Raw genomic sequence first — 21,378 nt, 5'->3', positions numbered from 1 at the left:
GATGTGCCAGATGCCAGAGAAACAAGCCATGCCATCAGCACTAGGTGCTCATATACCCTGGTAATTGTGGCAGGCTCTTGGCCAAGAAGGACAAAGCTGCTGCGCTGCTTCTGCAGGCAATGGGTCCAAACAGAACTCCTGTAGTGATCTCATCCAGAATCTGAGCTGCTCTCTTGGGAAATAATTTTTTCTGCTAGGTCCAGATTCTGAAAAGTAGGAAAACTGTGTGGATGGAACATGTTAATCCTATTTTGCCCCGAGATTAATTGTTAAGTGCTATTGTAATTTTAATGCCATAATTCCTACCTTCTTAGAAAGCAGATGTCCCTCAGTCTGACTGGCTCAGTTTACAGGATTTTGCCTTGCTCTGTTAACTATGGCATTGTTGGGACATATACCTCTTTTCTCCCTCTGTAAGAACTTCAGTTGCAGACTTAAGGCATCATTTTCTCCTCCTGATCTGATTGGGTAATCTGAGATTAAATGCTTTCTAATTGATATTAAGAAAAGATAATGTTCTTTGTGCTAGAAATCAGGAATTCTGAAGTGGAGTTAATGGGGATCATTAATGGCTTGGGTCTAGAGGATTCTTTCTTTTGAAGTACCAACTTGTTTTCATTCTGTGCGATGTAGTGGAATGCCTTGCCAGTTGATATGGAAACTTTGGGGGATTGTGTAGACAGGCAATCAGCTTTTCCTGATTTCTTGCCAGGATGTATGTTATTGCAGAGGATCCACACCACACATCTCTAATCCACCTGTGATTTCCTTTTACTTTTTGCTTTATCCTTCTGGTCTGTATAAAACAGTAGTGGAACAAATGGGTCAGTTCCTGAGTTTGAGCTTTGGAATACTAAGAACACTGCAAAGAAAATGAAGTCACTACCTGAGATAGTTCCTATTTTTATTTATTTTTTTTTAGACCAAATGTATGTTTTAGCTATTGCTTGTGGGTTTTTGGGGAGAAGTGCTAGGATTTTTGTCTTATGTAGACTTTTTAAAAAAGGTAGTTTCTTATTGGAACATATGACCGGTTTGTTATAAACCACAGGTAATTATCATAGAAACATAGAGTATCCTGAGTTGGAACTGATCTACAAAGATCATCAAGTCCAACCACTGGGCACCCCAAAATCCCACTATGTGTCTGAGATTGTGGTCTAAATACTCCTTGAGTTCTGGCAGTGTTGGGACTGTGACCACTGCTCTGGAGAGTCTGTTCCAGTGCCTAATCACCTACTGGGGGAAGAACCTTTTCCTAGCACCCAGCCTAAACCTCCTCTGACACAGATCCAGACTATCCCTCAGGTCCTGTCACAGAGAGCAGAGATCCATGCTGCCCTCCATAAGGAAGCTGCAGACTCCCATGAGGTCTGACCTCAGGATGGCTTCCCATCTAGGCCCTTCACCATGTCTGTGGCTCTCCTTTGGATGCTCTCTAATAGCTCCAGATCTTTCTTGTATTGTGTCACCCTAAGCTGCTCCCAGGACTCAAGGTGAGGCCACACCAGAGCAGAGCAGGGCAGTCATGTCCCTCACCCAGCCAGTGATGCTGGGCCTGATGCCCCCCAGGACACCCTTGGTCATCCTGGCTGCCAGGGCATTGCTGATGTATTCAACTTGCCATCAACCAGGACCCACAGATCCCTTCCCACAATGCTGCTGTCCAGCCTCTCATCCCCAGTCTGTCCATACATCCAGGGTCACCCCATTCCAGGTTTAGAATCCAACACCTGTCCTCAAAGTTTGTACTGTTGGTGATTCCCCAACTCTCTGAATGGTTAAGGTCTCTCTGCAGGACTTGTCTGCCTTCAAGGGAATCAACAGCTACACTTAATTTAGTGTAACTGGCAAACTTATTATCCCTTTGAGTCGTATGTCCAAGTGGTTTATGAAGAGAACTTGGCCTAAACAGTAGAACACTACAGACACACTTGTTCATTAAGGGGAAATATTCAGCACAGTCAATAATTCCTGCTGCCACTACCACTGTGGTGGTAAATTGTGGAGAAAGACGTCTCTGCCATAGGTGTTCTGTGTGGGGCTTCTCTGGTGCAGGGGTGGTGGGACACTGCTATGGTGGAAAGCCAAGGCAGTACAGGTCACTGCTGTGATCCACCTGCTCTTTCTCCTGTCATTGCTTAGGTCTGATATGTGTGGGAGCTGTTAGCAAAGCTGTCAGTAACATGCTAGAGGGGGATTTCCTGATGCTGGCGTACTTATTGGAGAGTAAGTCTTCACAAACCAGTCTGTTTTGATATAATTATTCAACTAGAAATAAATCAATATAGTTCTTTTCTGCTCAGAATTAGTCCTTATACAAAACAGTAAAAAATAATATTTGGAAATGTTTTTCTTGTGTTTTCTGCATTTTATCACCACACATAATTAACTTTCCAATTTTGTGAGTTTCTTAGCTAAAAACTCCTAGAGTTGAAATCACCCCAGTTGTGAATTCACTGGTTGTATTTCTAAAGTTAGAACTTGCCTTACTAAATTGTTACTCTTGCTTCTGAAACCAGATGCTGTGGTTAAATATTGCTGGCAGTTCATGGAATTCAAAATGTTGAAATGTATATGGAGGCAAAAAATAACTGGGTTTATCCTGGAACAATCTTTCTTATCCTTCGAGGACAGAGGAGGGAGTGCATTGAGCTGAGCCAGGCCTGCTGTGCTGTCTGTCACTTAGAAGATTTGAGAGGTCAAGATCTGTTTGAATGGACCTTGAGGGAAGATTAACCCTTGAGTTTGATAGAAAAGAAAAATAATTGAGATCTTTGGGAAAGGGTTGGAACTTTCTTCAGGACACAATATAAAACAAGCATATTTTGGGTTTTTTTTTCTTTATTACTTTGTGTCTTGGTAGGTGTGACTGGTTTTCCCCTTGTTACCTTTTAAAATTTACCTTTTCTTTGTTACCTTTTTAAAATCTTGAGCTTGGGCTGTGCTTAAGGTAGTATCTTGGGAATAACTCAACGGTTTTGATTTCTCAGGCCTTTTTTAAATGGCTTTGGTGGAATACATTCTGAATTGATTTTAAACAGTGGAGTTTGCTCCAGTGATGTTGGTACTCATCTCAACAACTCATTGCAACAGTGATGTTGGTAGAACTTTTTAGGATGGTCGAATTGGATGAGGCTTAAATTTCTGATGGTTAAAAAAAAAGATAAAGATCTTTGAACAGCACAATAGGACAAGGACATATATTTCTTTCACATGACCTGATCTCACAGTTTCTCAGTGTTTTGTAAACTAATGCCTATTCTGGATTTTGTTTGCCTTCGCTCTGACAGTAGCTAATGTGGAAATTTACAATGACTATTTACAATGTTATGTGCCTTCAGGTAAGTGAATGCTTTGAATTTGACTTACTGCTACTTCTTTGCCTCTGAAGTTTTAGAGTACTAATGATTCTATAGAAAAATCTGCAGTAGACAGACTTCTATAAAGAAAATTCTCCTGGGATCACTGTTCTAAAGATGACATTTGCTTGCATTTTTATTCCTGTTTCATGGGGATGAATAATTCAAAGTGATTATTGATTTCCCTTCCTCCCCTCACCACACCCCCACCCCCTATTTGTTTTCCCTCTCTGGTTTCATCTGAGCTAGATCTTTGCAGGAAAGCATGTGCTGCAGTGCTGATCTTATCATACAGGAGAGCATAAACGCAGGAGGGAATAGTGCCTGAAATGGATGTCCTGTTTGATCCATGTCTGAAGAATATTTGCATATTTCTCATGTTTTTCCTTTTTCTTGACTAAGCAGATTACAAGTAGAAAGTGTCTAGAAACCATGACATCCTAAACACACACACAATTTACTAGCACTAGTTTGGAAGGACTAACATTTTATCTCTTTAAATTTAAAATATGCCTAAAAGAGCAATCTCTGTTCTGTAATAATAGCGTATGGTTATTTCTGTGGTGTCTTTGCATGTGGTAGCAACTAGATCCTGTCACTATTAGTTTTTCCTAGAATTTTCACCTTGTCTTCAAACCTGGATTCATTTTGAGAGAAGCCTCCAAACAATGCCTGTTAAAACTGCCTGAACCTGACAGGTAATGGGTTCTACAGCCTCACAAAATGTGTCAGAGCTGTTTTGTATTGCTTACATAAAAATGTCTGCATGTCAACATCTTGGTTTCCAGTTCTAAATGTTACACAAAAAAAGAAGCACCTCTGGTGGTTTTATGAACCTGTGCTATGAGCCAATAAAAAATATACCCCTTTTTAAGCAAGTAATCTCCAGTCAATGTCACAGCCATATAAACATGGAATTATATACAGAGCGTTGTCAACCTTCCCAACTGTATGTTATCTTGGCAATTTTACTTGTGCCACTGCCAATTCTAAATTCTACTCTACCCTCTCCGCAGCCTTCCTTTTGGTTTCTCTGCCAGGCTTAGCTCCTGCCTGCCATTTGCACCACCTTCATTGTTGCCACTGATGCCTATTGCCTCTCTCTTAAGATCCTGCTGTGATTTTTTTGTCAGAGCTGTCCTACCAGCTCCTTGTCTGTAGAGCATTGTGGCATTTGCTACCCAAATAACAGGCAGGGCACCTGCTGTTATTGGTGCCTCTGGAATGACGCTGCTCTCCATAAGGGTGTTAGCAGCCTTTGTACCTCTGTTCAGGCCTTGAAGACAGAGTTAAAGGAGCAGGTTCCCAGGAAGCCATTTTTGGGGCATCTGGTATCTTTTCCAACAGGTTACTGTCTGGTTCAGGGCAAGAATGGGATTTGAGTCAGTTAAGCATGTCTGGAAGGAGAAAACACCCTCTGCACAAAAAGGAATCTTGCACTAGGATTTGCTCATGTAATTTCTCTCATATTGCCTTGGTTGCATTTCTTTCTTAATTTCAGTCACAGACCTGGCTTGTCCCTTCTTCTTTGCTCTCTGTGTCTGAGGGGAAATGTGAGAAGCTTTGTTGTGTCTAGGGGTGCCTTTGTGTTGGCTTAGGAGGACAGCCACCTCCAGTGCTGGCAGAAGGCATTATAGATGTATGCTGCTTCTTGGAAATGCTCTGGAAGAAGTCTATTCTTGAGCCCACTGTAATTAGGAAAACACTGGGGTTTTATCCCAGTGTCACTAAGAAATCACTGGGATTTGATCCTGGTCCCCCTCTCTCATCTGCCACCCTTCTGGGTGCTAAGGAGCCATGTTGCACTCATACAGGAGAACACTGCTGTTCTCTCTGTGCGCTGGTATTTGCCTCAATCCCTCTTCTCATGTTCCTTCTGGCCTCTTAGTACTGCTTTATGTTTGCTCCAGTTTTACAGCCTTGATTTATAAACCTCTTTATCCTTTCCACCGAGAGTTCTAGACAGGTCATCTTCCATTGTTTTCCCTAAAGGTTTGCAGTTGCTGAGTTAAATTAGGATCACCATTTTTAAAACCTTATTTTCTGAAGCAAGAAGGACCAGAATGTTGCCACTAAAAATTCACAGGGTTCATGAATTTGTTTAAAGTTGGAATTGGAAAAGAGGTTGATAGTAGGTGCTGACAGTCTCTCTGGGCCTGCATTAGGGATGCTATTACCACAAAAGTAAAACCTTACTTGAAGAAGAAAATTATACAAAACTAAATGGAATGGATGACTTGGGCTCTCCACCTTTAAACTTGTAAAATTCTGCATTATTGCTAATTCTCAATAGCTCAGATAATAAATACTTCTTGGGCCCTGGATCATCAGAAAGATGAAAACATCATTCTCAAATTAAGGAAGAGAAGCCTAAATATGTAACTGTATTGTTATATTTAACAACAACAATAATAATAATATATAAATGTACCTGCAAAGCAACCTGAAAGAATAAAATACTTTAGGGATCAAAGTATTTAAATAGACTAGTTTAAATAGAACCATACTGACAACATAAGGGTTGTCACTGTATTTCAGAAATGGTTATTTAAAAATAAGGAAACTTGACAAAAGTGGGAAACACCTCTTTGGTCAGAATTTAAGCTAACATACAGATTAAAAAGATACATATACCTGTAAATAAGAAAGGAGATACAACAGTTGCAGAGAAAGATACCGTATTCAGCAAAAAGGAGTGGCCTTTAAATACATCATAGTAAAGCCTGTAGAAAAGTGCAAAAATTGCTGTACCTAGACAGAAATGAAGATAGCCAAGAGGATTTTGGGAGTGATTTGCCAAAGACTTGAACAAGTCATCGGTTCTTTTGTTTGATTGAAAGCAGATAGCCTGTGGAAATCAGCAACTAGATAGTCAAAGCAAAGAAATCTTCCAAATGCAAACAAATCCTTCTGCTTCTTGGCAGTTTTTTTCTGTCCCGTGTGCTGTGGTGAGAGCTTAATGCCTCTGCTCTTGGACGTACTGTGACAGGCTTGTGCAGTGAGAGCTTGAAAGCTGGGATGCAAACTAATGGAGAGGTCAGTAGAACTCTGCAGTTCACACAAAGGTGTGGAGAAATAAATATATTTTATTCAAATTAATATTTGGGCTATATCTGGGTCAGGCCATGGTTATTCTTTGTCCCAAGGCTTTTAGAAGATAGTATATTCTTGATTAGAATATATTTTCTTATTAAAGCCTTTGGCCTAGAGTTTTTAAGAAAATCAAATGTTTTTGAGCTTAAGATGGTAGACAGCTTGGAGCTTTTGTTCAGAGAAGCATGACCTTTAGACTCATGGTAAGACTTGTGCTTTAGCTGTAGTTCTTGATATCTCATACTTCATAAAAACATACAGCCTTAATTTATATAAAACTATTTTAAACATCATAGTAAAGAAAAGCATGGAGATGTGACCCTGGCATTTGAAAATAATAGAAAAACATTTCAAGAACTGTCTTTTTGTATTTATGCTAGCCTAGGGAAAGACCCTGTCTATAGCTTATTATTATTTATGATCCAGGACATTCCTGTGAGTGTGATACTGGCTAAGGTATGTAGTCATGAAATAAGTGTTCACATTTTTAACAGTTTAATTCCATATCCTAGTCAGAAAGGACCTACACCTAACATCCCAGGAAACTTTGTGGCCTTTTCAAAGCCATGAGGACAGGGAACAGCCCAAAGACAGGATCTTTGTTTCAAACCACAATTGTCAGTTTGACAAAATGGAAAAAAGTTGTTTGAGGTTTTTTAGCATAAATAGGGAAAAACTCCATATCCCTTTTCTAATTCAATACCTAAAAGGAATCTATCTTTGCATCAGAGAATAGTATCTTTAACCTTTCATGTTTGAGTGGTCATTGGACCACTCAAGATAACTTCAATGAGGTTTATCTTAGTACTGGTCCTAGTGTCTGGTCTATGAGGTTCCATAACTGTCAGATGAATCTCCTTATCTCCTGAAGGACTGAAGAAATGGAAATTACCTTGATCATAGCTCTAGCTCTTCCTGGTAGAAGCTCAGTGCCCTTTTTTTAGGAACTGGAAGAGTTTTGAAAATTAGTGAGTGCTTCCCTTACTACTTCCCTTTTGCTTTTGATTACTATTTTTAGGCTTAATGCTAAATGTTGTTTTCTTGAAAAGCTAAAAAGAAGAGATTATTTGCAGCTGCTACCTGAGCATATGAAGGCAGGAGGGCTGCCTCAGAGAACACGTGTGCAGGAGGCTTCTTAGGCTACTTGAATAACAGGTGCATGGTGAAGGCAGCAGCTGCTCTTCAGTTTTGAGAAGTGTTTTGCGGGTCAAACAGTACACATATGCCAAGAACTGTGCTTTGTGAAAACCATCATACCTTGTAAATTACTTTTGCTTTGTAAAAAAAAACACTTGCAAAGTATAAAAATATGCATTCCAGTTTGCTGGGGTGTGAACATGTAACCAAGAGTAGAAAGTGAGAGGGAAACTAGAGATGTAGTAGATGCACCTCCCTTCAGACATTAATTTCATTAGAGATAGCTATTTCTGATGTAAATCCTCAATAGCAACTGGAAGATGCAAATTTTTTGTGACTTAAGTATTTTGTGGCAAAAGAGAAAAGGCCATAACATACTGTTGAAACAATATTGTTTCCTTGTAAAATAAGATCATTGATGGAAGATAACAAAGTGGTCTGTTTATATATTTAAAAGGTTTTAAAGGGTATCTGCCTAGTCCATGCTTTAAGGTGTACTTGTGTGTGTGTTAGTATGAAGGAATTTTGAAGCAAGTACTAATATCAGGAGATGTCCTGATTAGACAGTAAAATCTAATTTTGCTTCTTGAAATAGAATATATCAATATTAAAAAAAAATCAATGCGGAAGGAGATCATGTTGCTCCAGATATCCTGCTAGGAGCTAAATTTGATCACTGTTGTAGTGGGTGTAGAAAAGGAAAAGACTTGCAGAGTTGTGTGTCACTGTATGAAATGGCCTGGGATATATGCCCTTCCTGAGTGTGCAATGGGAGCTGCCTTCTGGAGTGCTCTGAAAAATCTGCTGATGGCAGTGCAATTTCTAGTGTGGGTCAATTCTAGAGCCAGGTTATGTAATCCCCTCCCTTCCCTCCTGCACCATTGGCACTGCTCTCTGAAGTGACAGACATGTCTCAGTGTTATGGGCTTATTAGAAAAGACCTGAAGAACTGCCCAAGGGGTGAAATTGTCACTGGGCTACCCACCTGGAGCAGTTCTTACACTGAAGTGAATGATGTAAACTCAAATATTAAGAAGCCTAGTTTATATAAAGCAATAATAGCAAATACATCCTCCTGCTTTGTCTTCAGCACTGCTACATAGCAGCACCTTTAAGGTAATATCTTTTGCTCAACTTGTGCATCTTTAAAGTGAAAGAGGGGACTGCACATTTGGTTTGCAGTCATCTGCATTCCCACTTGTTTACTTGGCTTTTTACTTCTGACTCCTTTTTCACTTTGACTATGCAAAACTCTTCAACTTTTAATATACTGATTATAGTGGCATGACAAGTACAATGGGTAGTGAAAATGACCCCCCTCTATTTCAAAGAATGTCCATTGTAGTGCACAGGGGACCTATAGCATGCAGCTATTTTCTTCATAGTTTGTCCTTTGAGAATATTTTAACCTTGGGTCTTTTTTAAATAGAATGCTATGTTATGTGTCCAAAACGTACAGAAATAAGATGTTTAATCCAATGCATTGATTTTCCTCAGGTTTACAGATATTTGCCAGTGATTGACATCTGAAAGCTACAGAAAAGAAGGTTCTGGTTTGGGGTTTTTTTAAACTTAAAATTCAGTGATATTTCTGAGCATTCCATTGTGTCTGATAGTCCTTCTAAAATCACTGAGAGGGATACCTGCTGTGGAGCTGGCAGGACATCTCCAGCTTTCACAGCTAATTCTGGAATCTAGGAGTAAGCCAGCATCATGTGTAAGGCAAGCAGGGCAGTGAGAGTGTTTTCAGTTTTTGCTGTGGGGGAAAATTTTTTTTTTTTTAAATTGCTGTTGCAGTTGCAAACTAGCACACCATGAAGTAACCTGTACATTCCAATGCTGGACCGGGATGCCTGAGCCCAGCAAAGCAGAAACAAGGAGGCACAATTATTTGCAAGTACCTTGGAGCTGGTGCTGATTATGAAACAAGTTGCAAAGTTCTCAGGAAACAATGTAAACATTTATTTGAAAATATGCTAGAAATAGGTCTCCAGAGGTCGAATATGTGGTATTCTTGCCTCATTCATTCACATTCATTGTCTGTCCAGTGCAGTCCAAGCTCACCGCTGGCCCGTGTCTGTACATGAGCAGCCAGGTGCTGGTGTGTGGTGTCAGTCATCTGTCCCCGACTGGGTAGCTGGGGTGGTTCGTGTCGCTTGTCTTTAACTGGAGGAGCAGTTCTGCAGCTGGAGTCCGACGTGAGGTTCCAGTTTTGAGGAACTTAAGCCGAAGGCACCCCAGGTGGGATGAAGAGCACCCCTCCGGGAGCCCGTTAGGAGAGAGAGGCCCGTGAGGCCTAAGAGTGGTGTGAAAAGTGTTCAGCCAGCACCGGAACCCATGCTGGCTGGGGTTTGACCCGTGTCAACTATTTCGGAGTGCGGGCGGCGGTTTGACCCTTGTCGGGTGCTTCGCAGCGCGGGACAGATCTCTGTCCAAGCCGTTGCCTGGAGATCGCGAGCCAGAGCCTCACTGGGCTGGCCGCGGAGCACCGGAGCAAGCAAGGCCGCCCCGTGGGGGTGCCGGGGCCGCCGCTGCGGGCGCTCCGCGGTCCGCACAGGGTTAAACCGCGCTGCGCACGGGTGGGGCCGCGGCGGCTCCTCCCCGCCTCCGTGACACGGCAGCCGCTCGCCGCAGCCCGGGCCGTGCCGGCGCATCCTCCGCGCTCGGGGCAGCCGATCGACGTCGCTTCCCGGCCAGGATGGTAGGTGCATCTTCCTTCCCCATCGGCCTGGGGCGAGCAGCGAAAGGTGCCGGGGCGGTCGGGAGTGAGGAGCACCGGTATCGTGGAGGTTGCGGGATGGAGGCGGCGGCGGCGCTTTGTTCGCGCTCGGATAGTGCTCGTTGCTTTGGAAGACGTTGGTTAGCCGGGGAGGACGGGCCTTTCTGGGGAGGTAACGGGGGATATCGGTGACGGCAAGCGGACCTGTCCGGGCTCTGCGCTCCTGTGCGCGGTCCCGGTCAGCTGCTGGGGCTGCGCAGCCCTGACAGAAGCGCAGGTGAGGAAACGCGCCTCCGCGGAGCGGTCACAGCGGGTGCGGGTTTATTTCCTTGGAATTTGGGCGGTTGAGCGGGATAAGTAATAAGAGGAGAAGGTGGCTGTGGATGGAGCTTGAGGTTTCTATGATCTGCGGACTTTCCCCCTTCTCAGCTGCTTGTGCTCGAGTATAGGAACAAAACCCAAATTCCCCAGCTGCTCAGCTGTTTACTGCACTTGTGTCCTTAGCTCAAACACAAAGAAGGACTTATGAAGATGGATTTAATAGAAGAATCTGGAGAAGGTATTCTGCATGTCAGGAACGTAAGGAGGTCCTGCAGCATTATGTTTTACTCCAGTATAGTCTTCTGTCCCTGAAGATGGTGTGGTGCTGGAGAACGGAGGAAGCGGTACAAGGCATGTCACAGATGCTGCCTTTGGGCGAGGCTTGGCGAAAGACAGTATTAGCGTCTGTATCACCGTTCATCTGATGCTGGAATGAGGCTAATGCCAGGCAGGAGGGGGGAGGGTTGTTAAGGTGGACTGTCATGCTATTGATTTGATGGAAGAGAGATACAAGGCCTATCTTATTTTGCAATTTCTCTGTCCTTTGGTGCTGCACACTTGCATATGAGTAGTCTTGAAGTCTGACTTTAAGTTTCACAACAGTACTTTCTTCCAAATGTACACCAAAAAAGCATCCAAATGAGTCCAGTGAGTGGGAGAGGAAAAAGGGAAGGTTCTCCTAAAATGTGAGTGATGCAGCCTTTCAGTGGCAGAAGAGGCAGAAGATATGGCCAATCTTGGAGCTGATTTTCATTCTAGTAGTCTATAAGCAGGGACTTTGTGCTTAAGAAATGAGAGTAACAAAATGCTTTCTTTTTCCTAGCAGTAGTCTTTTGTCATCCCTCACCTTGCTGGACTGCCCTTGTAACACAGAGGGATAAGGGGCCAGCTGTCTCTTTATCATTAGCTCTCCTGCATTACCAGTGGTACTGTGTGATGATGACACCTCTGCAGTCACAGACACATGAGGTTCTATTTTAATAGGGTATCTCTGGCATTCATTAGTGTTGCCACCAGCAAGCTGCTAGTTAAAAGTGTTAAGTTATCTGTATGCTAGAGCTGAAATGTGTTGAAGTATTTCAAAATATGGCCTTTTATCTCCAGTGTTCAGAACTAAAGGAGCAAGAGCATAGTTTGGCACTTTGCACACACCTGGGTATATGGCCATGAATATCTGTCAGACACGGTTGTTTTGGCTAAGAGGGAAAAAGAGAAGAAGCAAAACCGTTAACCAGGGAGGGAGCAATGAAAAGAAGTCAGTAGTGATGCCAACAAAAGCCTTCTTAATATAGAAGAGAGGGGGCTGAGAGTGATCAGACTGGGACTGTCAGTGATGTAGGGAGGGGAAAAAGGAGGGAGCTGTAATCAGTGTGTCATTGATCATACACTAAGCTTGGAGGGGAGGAGCATGGCTGCTGCACACTCACACACGCAGAAACACACGCACACACACACTGCGGCAAATTCTGCAGCTGGTGCCTGCTGGCTTGTGACTGCAGAAAAAACAAGCTCTGGTTTAAATTCTCTGATCTCAGAGACGAGGCTGTTTCTATTCCAAGTTGCTCTGGTTCCACTGTGAAAAGCCCTGCAGGCTGGGCACTGTTCCAGAATGACAGGGATTCCTCTTCTGATGGGGTAGGGGTCCTTTTGCTGTGTCAGGCCAGTACCCTCTCTATCTCCTTGATGGCTCCATACTGGTTGGCTGCATCCAGCCTCTGTGTCTGTCCTTACAATTTCTCCAGCAAGTAGTTATTGAGTTGGGACACAATTTTTTTCTCCCCTCCTTTCCTTTCGTGTGATCTGGCAAGGCCAGGCTGTGAGACCTTCTGCCTTACTCCTGTTCTGCAGATAGAGAGATGTGTATCTTTGCAGTAGTTTCTTTCCTGACAAAAAATCTACCTCCTGTCATGTTCTTTTGCCACTCTTCCTCATTGTCTATCGTGCTGGCATACCTGAGTCACATCCTCAGCAGGTGTGGTGGTAAATGGATTATAGACTGGATCACAGGAGCATGGTGAGCAATTGCCAGCTCTTTGGTGAAAGCAGGGAAGCTGCATGTGTGTGAACAAGAGGTGCAATGTGTCTCCTAAGGGGCATGGCTGGACACCAGGGGAAGCACAGAAGAGTGGTTCGTCAGCATGAGTTTCTGTGGGATGTGGCTTGTGCTCTTTGTACGTGTTCAGGCACAGACCTTCCTAGGTAACTCCTGGGATGCATCTTGCAAATGAAGAAGAAACTCAGAAGCAGCTAAAGATGCAGTAATACATTCTTGTGATAAGCGTCTGAGTACAGAGATCTTAGTGGGTGCTGCTTCTAGCAGAGCCCAGGGTGCTTGCTACAGGCATTATCACAGACTTTCCATTGCTCCTTGATGGGCAGAAGAGAGAAGCCTCCAGTCCTTGAGAGGAGATGCTATGGGAACCCAAAGCAGTTCAGGTAGTCTGTTTAGTACACAGTGACCCAACAGTAATAGCTAGTTTAAAACAGAGAGAGTAACTTCCAGCCTGTTAGTTAGGCAAAAGTACCCGGGGAAGAAGGGCAGGTGATAGAGACTCTCCATCCATACCAGAAACTGTGTATGGGAGGAAAGAGAGCAAGCTATGTGTAAATGAATGCCTAAAATTTATTCTGGAGAGAATTTACTGAGATGGAAAAAGATTTTTCTTTCCCCCTCAAAAATCATGAACTTTCTGGATTCCAATACCAGCACAGTAGCTGTTGACAAGAAAGATTAGTGAAAGTATTGAGCTAGTTTGGTTCTAACTTCTTAGTTTGTATTATTTTTTTCTCCATCCCTTTAGAGGTGCTTGAGTGCACGGTACGAATTCCTCTCACAAATACACCTTCTGTGTTTGCAGTAATCACTTTCCTTCTAAAACATTGAAAATATTTCAATTAAACATTGAAATTAACAGGCTTCTACCAGTTTTGTGAAAGTTGGTGGAGCAGGCAAGTGGTCAGAGTCAGTGCCTTCATGGGAGCAGTGCACATCTGTTTGTCCTGCACTCCCCGCTCACACGCCAGCTGTCAGCCCATGGCTGTCTGAGCATGCTGCCACTTGCACAGTTGGTAGTTTTGGCTCACAAGTGGAGCTGAGAGTATGGCAGTGGACAGCAGGGAATGTGGAGGAAGCTGGGATTATGGTGGTGGAACAGAGCAGGGTGGACACACAAAAAGCAGTCTTTATTAGTTTATGCTTTGCTGTGCCTAAGCTCTGTGGCTTGTTTTTACCTTTGCTTCACACTAAGTAAATGGAGATAAATTTCTATGTGGTGAATTTAGATCAGTTTTCTTCTTCTCATAGCTTCCCCTCCAGGATTTCTTTAAAAGTTAGTATTGATGGCACAATTAGTAATGTACCCAGTTCTTCAGGAAGCCTCTGTCCTTCTGATGCTTTATTCACAGATGAACGTGAGCACTAATCTCCTTGGCCAGCAGGTTCTTAGTTCTCCTGAGACAGTCCTTGAAGTCTTGCTCCACTGATTTCTCAAATGCATAGAATAGTACTGGGTTTTTTTTTTTTTTTTTTTTTTTGTTTTTTTTTTTTTTTTAATGGGTAATACAATTTTGATTAATTTCTGCTTTTCTGAAAAGCAACATTATCCCAATATCAGTATTTGGAAAGATATTAGTGAACCCTTTCTTTGCTTTTGAGAGTAAAAGCTTGACTATTTCCTCCAAGAAGTTGAAGGCTGAGAATCACCAGCTGAAGGAGACTTGCAAATCACAGAGGGACAGGATTCAATATGCATGTCCGTTATCAATGCATAGTTACTGAATAATATTTCAGTAGCTACAAAACTATTGAATAACATTTGTCTCTTTGCACATGTTACTATCATTCACACACCTTCTTGTGAAGCCCTGGCAATTTGCTAGAACCTGCCTTGGGGCTGTAAAAGTTCAGTGGTGTTTTTCACAACATGCTATAGCTACAAACTCTGTTAAAAAAGCATGGCAGCATAACTGGCTTCCTCTATTGACTTTCAAGTTCAGAAATTCAGTTAATTGCTTTTGCACTTTGCTAACCCTTTATTTCACTGAGATATCATCTGTCCATTCTCTATTAAGCTTCAATGTAAAAATTTTAAGTAGTTGAGGAGAAAAACTAGAAGGAAAAAGCCATTAGTACCTCCCTTTTGAAAACTGTCTGAGGAACGTTGGTCTGTCATCAGGCACTCCAGATGATCTTAGAAGAGAAATGGGCAAGAAGCCAGTGATTTATCTTCTGGGTGACTAGATTTATGTTCTGAAAAGATAAATTGATAAAAATGAAGAGGGGTAAGTTAAGTTGCAGTACTTAGACAGAAATGCAGACACTACGCAAGCCATATAAGAAGTCAATGGCCTCAATCAAAAATGAATCCTTTGCACAAAAGCATTGTATAGGGTAGCTCTCTGCACCTTTGACCCACATAGCATCTTTCTGAAGAATCAGCTTGCAGGCTAATAGGTACAAGCATAATAAGTGTTTTAGTCCAGTTCTTGGTTGCTAGATTTATGTGTGAGTTTTATTTGTTATGGCTTTTCTTTCTTGCTGTTGGTCCACACTCAAAAGGCAAAGATCATTGCCAAGGAAGAGGGAGGCAGGGAGCAAGGAAGGCTTCCATGCCTGCATAGCTCTGAGGGAACTGAACAAGTGAGAGGCCCTGAGACAAGTGTTTGTGGTGATGGAAGCCTCTCCTGGTCCTTTTTATTCTCCCTGATTAGTAAGTTCAGTTCCTGATTCCACTGTCTAATCTGCAAGCTGAAAGGGACCTGATTAGATGGGGTGGCATTGGGAAGCAGGGGCTCCTGAGATGAAGTAAGACTTAAGTGAGCTTGTTTCAAGCAGACTGGTGAGGGGCAGTGGCTGAGAGGACATAACGAGGGGAAGATGGCCTGGAATTACTCTGCTAGAAACCTCCTTGGCTGCTTCCAAAGCTCTCTCCCTTCAGTGCTAAATGGACAGGCTCTGTGTTTGTTGGCAGAAGGGACAGGAGACCTTGAAGTTCTCAACTTTGAAATAACTTTTTGTATCGCATTCATTATTGCTGTACTCCACCACAAATCAAATCCCAGGAACACAGACCACGCAGAGCATCTATCAAGGGTCAACTAGAACCAAGAGTGCGAAGTCAAGATGCAACAAAGAAAGCTGTTGCCAGAGGAGAGCTGCTTTTTCTCAAGGGCTAGCAGAATGCAGTCCTGGGCTTTACCAACCACCTCAGCCACTGAGTTCACAGCTGGTTTAATAACTGTATCTTCATGAGGGCTGACATTCAGCGGGTCATCCTAAAAACAAGCAAGGGAGAGAAGAAAAGCTATTTGAAATGAGACTGTTAATTGTATGGAATAGGAATGAAGTTTAAAGAGTCCAAGCAGTTGATGTAAATCAGAGGCAGGACTCTCTTCTAGAAATTTGGCATCTCAGTAGCAAAACAGGAGGAAATCTCAGAGTTATTTTCCTGTGTTTACAGCCATCCCCTCTTTTATACAATTAAGTTCTCCCTGCCTCAGACAGTTAATTTGTCATATTGATCAGTTGAGGGGAAAAAAAAAAAGAGAAATAGAACAGATCATAAGCTGTGTCTCCAAGTCAGTCAGAGTCAGCATTTCCCAAATACTTCTCAACTAAGAGAAACATGCAGTTTTCTTCAGTCTGTGCTATGTTCTGGTTGGGAGAGCATGTGTTCTGGGATCCATATTCTTATTAAAATGAAGATATAATAAGCTGTCCAACTTCATGACTTACAGGAGTCTTCATCTCTGGAACCTGGGACAGGGTATCTGCCTCAGTGTCAATAGGAGTGGTTTTATGGGACCTCTGTTTCAGGGACTGGCAGCAACTCCTTGCTGAAGTCCAGCTGACGCAGGAATGGGAAATGTTAATCTGGTTTCCAAAGGGACCAGTCTGTCAGAAGTTTGTGGAGTGAGGACACCAGATAAGAGGGTATCTTAATGTGTGTTTAGGTTTTCTTTAGTGGATATAGCTGGAGACATTTAAGAAGTCACAGATTCAACTCCTCACAGCTGGAGGCCGTATCTCTGTGCAGGGTTTCGTTCCTGATTTATGTGAATGCCACACACTGTTCCTCAGCAGAAGTATGCAAGGCCTACATGAGTCAGCAAAACTGCTGCAGGGAACATAATATTTTTTGTGGTCAATCTAGCACCTGGCAAGCGAGGTAGAAGTGTTCACCTTATCAATTATCTCAGTGGTGGTATAACTTCCAGTTGTGAGGCAGTAACTTCTGGAAATATATGAAACTGTTTCCAAAGTGAGTACCTGCATCTTCAATTAGTGGTTCTAAAGTGGCTGAGCGATCAAATTCTCCTTAGCATAAGAGTGAGACAGTGTGTGAAATTAGGGAGCAAAGAGATGGTTGCTATGGTTGACATGGTATAGAAATAGAGGTTGCCTGGGAGAGGAGCTGTAGATGGCATGAAAATATCACAGGGAGGAGGGAAGATGGGAAGCACAGGCAAGTGGTTAGCAGAAATATCTCCTGGGATGTGGCAAGTGCCCACAACCTCCCACACCTTAAGGAATATTTCATTTCCTTCTCTTGCCCTGCTGCTGGTTCACCTTTGTAGTAAATCCCCAGAAGGCAGTCAGTCACTACACAGAGCCTGCTCTTACCTTAAAGCATGAACAGTTCTCCTGGCATGCAGTAACACTATGGTAAGGTGGGTTATGAAATATCTCCAGCATTTTACATAAAAGGAAACCTGAGAACACTTTCAGATTCCTCAACCCTCTTCATCCTGACAGATTCAGCAATGTTTCTAGAAACCAGATCTTGTTCTCCTTCACTGCTGCTCGGTCCTCCCAGAGATACTCTTCTTTCTACTGGCTCACTGCTGTGTTTTTCCTTTCTCTGTCCCTCCTAGTATGGTTCTCAATTAATTTCACTTGTTCACCCTATTCCTGTTGAGAATCTTGATTCTTCCTTTGTGGAGCTGTCTTCTTTTTGTAGTTGTAAGTTCTCCAGTTGCAGAGTTCTGCAGCTTTTAAGGCTTTTGCTCTGCCTCTGAGCTGTTCTGAAGTTTGTGCCTTTTCTGTCCCAAATCAGATGCTCTCTTCTCCTCTGGTGTTAGCATGTCACAGCTCCTTTTACACTGAGAGAGTTGGAATACAGCAGTGTTTTGTGAAAGTGTATCTGTGACTAGTTGTTCTGTTTGTCCTCCTGAAGACAACTGTGTGGGTGTTCTGGTTGGATGCTTGAGATAAAGCTCTCAGAGGGGTACAGAATGCATCCCTAGCTCTGCTCTGGCTCCCCTGATGCTCCTGCACATGCTGTGTGCTTTTCTGCTCAGCCCTCTGTGCTGCACTGCCAAACTCCCTGTCAGGGCTGGGTAATTACCCGGTGACAGGTAATCCCTGTCACCCTTTTGTCCAGGTACAGAACCAGGTAGCAAGCTCTCTGGCCACAGAGAGCAGGCACAGACTTTCCCAGGCATTTTCCTGGGGAAGGCTGTGAGAAGATCAGAGAAAGACTGAGAAACAATTCTTATTTCCACTGTTGCACCTGCTGTTGTGCACATGTAGAATGTGTTATGGAGATTTGCTTACCAAAGAGTGATTTCTTAATTGGACATTGGATGGTGTTTGGATGGATTGACCAATTAGGTTAAAGCTGTATCAGACTGGTTGTAAGGGTTACTGAATTTCTTAATAAGTATAGTAGAGGATGATATAAAGCAATTGATCAGCCTTGTGCAATCATGGAGTCAGTGCTAATTATTACCCGTCTGGTGGCTTGCAGCAACAGAGACCCTTAGTGGATGTGTGGTCATAGTGTAGAGAGAGTGCTCCTCTACCTTCTACTCAGCTTCAATATAACTGGAATATGAGCAATGGTGGTCAATATGCCATGTGTACCCCAAATTCCCCTCAGTGTGCAGCTGGGATATTAGCTACAGCCAAAGCCAGTATCTGGAGATTTACCCTTGTTAAGAGGCATAAGTTGGTGTGGGTGTGCTTTCAGTCTGTATAGAATACTTTGCTTCATAAAGATGTTTGAATTATTTTCCTTCTCTCTGCACACTGCTTTGTACTTTGCTGTGCTTTGTTTATTCAGTTCCTCCAGATAAGGCACACCTCCTATTGCAGATCCACAGGACTTTATTTCAGTAGTACTGTGTTTTTAACTGTCTGATCTCGTATCTCAATATGAAAAATCATCAAACACTATTTTGAAATTTTCATAAAAAATAAAAACTCATACATATAATATATTCCTGCTTAAACACCATTGACTTCCCCTTCTTTCCTAGGTGCAGTTTAAAACCCCTCATTTTAAGCCCTGGTTGCATCTGTGACCTGTTGGGTGATGGTTTCCACTGCTCCACAGACAGCACATGACTCTGCCCTGGCCCTCCCTGACTGGGGCTTAGCACTTTGCTGCAGTTTCTTGCCTCTCAATTTTCAGATTATTTTCATACTTCTGTTAAAAATGTTTCCCTTTGCTGGTACACAATGAGTTTCTCTGAGAAAATCATGAAAGATCCCCTTTAAGGGGATAGATTTTTTTGATCTAGCCATTGACAAATAAATATTTCTCTATTTCTGCATTGTGTTTGAAGACTAAAAATAGAAAGTGTATGAAATGAATCTTTACAGTAGACTTTTTTTTAGACTATGAGAGGCAGAGCACTTGCTGCAGGACCACAAAGCCATTTCCTCATCATTCTCAGATGCTGAATCATGCTAGCAAGCTAAAACTACAGCACTTTCCCAATAAGCTTACAAAAATAAGTAGTTACTGCAGCTATCACATGTTGTGTCAGGAGGGAAGGAGGCAGTGAGACAGCCCTTTTGCTGTGATCCCTAGTGATTTGTCTGAGCCCTTTGCTCTGCTCATCTCTGCAAAAGCAACAAAGAATGGATGTGCCCAGAATTTCTGGGACCACTGCATTACCTCAGGCTCTGGCAGGCAGTGGTTAGGCACCAGTGTGCACAGCAGCCACCCACCTAGGACTCCGAATCGCTCTTAGCCTTTTCTGGGGGGTTTCTGCCAAGTTCTAGCTGAGCTCTGTTGCTGCAGGCCCCCAGCCAGGTAATAATTAGCATTGACTTCATGATTCCAGAAGGCTGATCAATCACTTCATTATATCATACTATACTATATTATTAAGAAACTCATCACCCTTACAGCCAGTCTGATACAGTCGAACCAGATTGGTCAATCAATCCAAACACCATCACCGGTGACCAATCAAGAAATCACTCTTTGGTAAACAAATCTTCACTACACAATCCACATGTGCACAACATCAGGTGCAGCAAGTGAAGATAAGAAATGTTTCTCATTCTTTTCTCTGGTCTTCTCACAGCCTTCCCAGGAAAATGCCTGGGAAAGTTATCTGTTGCTCTCTATGGCCAGAGAGCTGCTGCCACAGTGTTCCTCACTTGGTATTTCTCTCCTTACCTTGCCTGCACAACACTGCCATTAAATGGTAAGGAGGAACAGTGTGTGACTTGTCCTGTTATTGTGACAAACACATCCAGGTATATCCCTGGGATGCAAGAAACTGTGAGTTCCTGAGCTGGAACCACCACATGAGGACCTGAATGGTGAATCCATAGTAATTGGCTATCTACTCACTGCCAAAGCAGACTTTGTGTTTATTTTCAAACTCCTGAGCATACCTCACTAGCTGGTAGAGCTTCTAGGTCTCTGTCAGCCAGAGCTGGTCCTGTCTGCCAGCTGTATACTGTTCAGGTTGCCTGCTGGAGGAAGGAGCTGTATGCTCTTCAGGTGCTGGAAGTGTGATATTTGCTTCCAACAAGGGCACATTGACTCCTTTCCCTCACTACTGGACAACATGTGGCAGCCCTGGTCTGGCAGAGGAGTGACTCCATAGTGCAGTTGAACACAGGATGAGAGGCAGAACTATGTATCTTCACAGACAGGATGAGAGGCAGGACCCTGCCCAGAGTTTAGTGCAGAACCTTTTCTCCTTTTCCTCTGGCCTTTACAATCTCCCTCCCAAGGAGCTGTGGCTTGCTGTACTTGGTACAGTCCTGGAGTGCTGGTGAATGACTATGTTGTTTCATTCTCTGAATGGACACCATTTGGGGCTGGATCCTTTTTCTTACATTGGCACTGAAGAAACTGCAGTTGGAGACTTCACAGCCTCAGAATGAGAGAGTCAGTTACTATATCAGTGTTATTATGTAATTTCAGAGTGAAGGAAATGGCAGTCTTTCAGCTTGCACTAGCTCTGCAAATATATGTGCTTTAAGAACCCTAGGCATGGTTTGACTGTCTTCAAAGGTGGACTTTGTTCAGTAAACATCAGGAAGACCATGTAATCCTATGCTCAGCTCTTTGCTGAAGTGTAGCAAAAAGGTATTGAGCCATAGCAATATCTAGGATCTTCTTGTTAGAGTATTTTCAACAGTATCCCCTTGAAGAGGGATCTTCATGTCAGCTGAGACATCCAGAAGTGAGGAAGAGTCAATTTTTAATCACTGTGGCTTGTGAGCCTTGATAACATTTTCAGACTCTAAAACTTCCGCATTTTTTATCAAGGTGTTATTGGCATTCACTTTACAGGTAGAACCTGGCCTGGTAATAAATAATTTTAGGGACAAAGGAGGGAGGAAGGGTGTGGGAAGGCCTAAGAGAGGTAATGAGGGATAAAGAATGCACCTTGGGTGGGAAAGGGCTGATTTCTTTGTGGTCAGGCAAGCAGTCTCCATCCTCTGGACGACAAAGTTGTGGGAGCTCTGCAGCCCAGATTTGCACCTGCTATCAG

The 21,378-nt window shown here is 43.0% G+C and overlaps 1 protein-coding gene across 3 annotated transcripts in view; it reads left to right on the top strand.

Moving 5' to 3' along the window:
* The window catches only part of MAP1A (microtubule associated protein 1A), a 52,824-nt gene that overhangs the window by 10,787 nt on the left and 20,659 nt on the right, over positions 1–21,378 (top strand). Inside the window, exon 1 of one of the 3 annotated variants that reach the window (XM_021541825.2) lies at positions 10,245–10,293. The exons of the other annotated variants lie outside the window; for them this stretch is intronic. The gene's annotated coding sequence lies outside the window, so the exon portion shown is untranslated. Of the gene's footprint in view, positions 1–10,244; positions 10,294–21,378 lie in introns of those variants that run through there. 3 annotated transcript variants of the gene reach the window in all.

The sequence above is a fragment of the Lonchura striata genome, chromosome 11 (assembly GCF_046129695.1).
Source record: "Lonchura striata isolate bLonStr1 chromosome 11, bLonStr1.mat, whole genome shotgun sequence".
Classification (NCBI taxonomy): Eukaryota; Metazoa; Chordata; class Aves; order Passeriformes; family Estrildidae; genus Lonchura; species Lonchura striata.
Note: the sequence above shows the minus strand (reverse complement) of the source record. Positions and strands in the feature narration are given on the sequence as shown.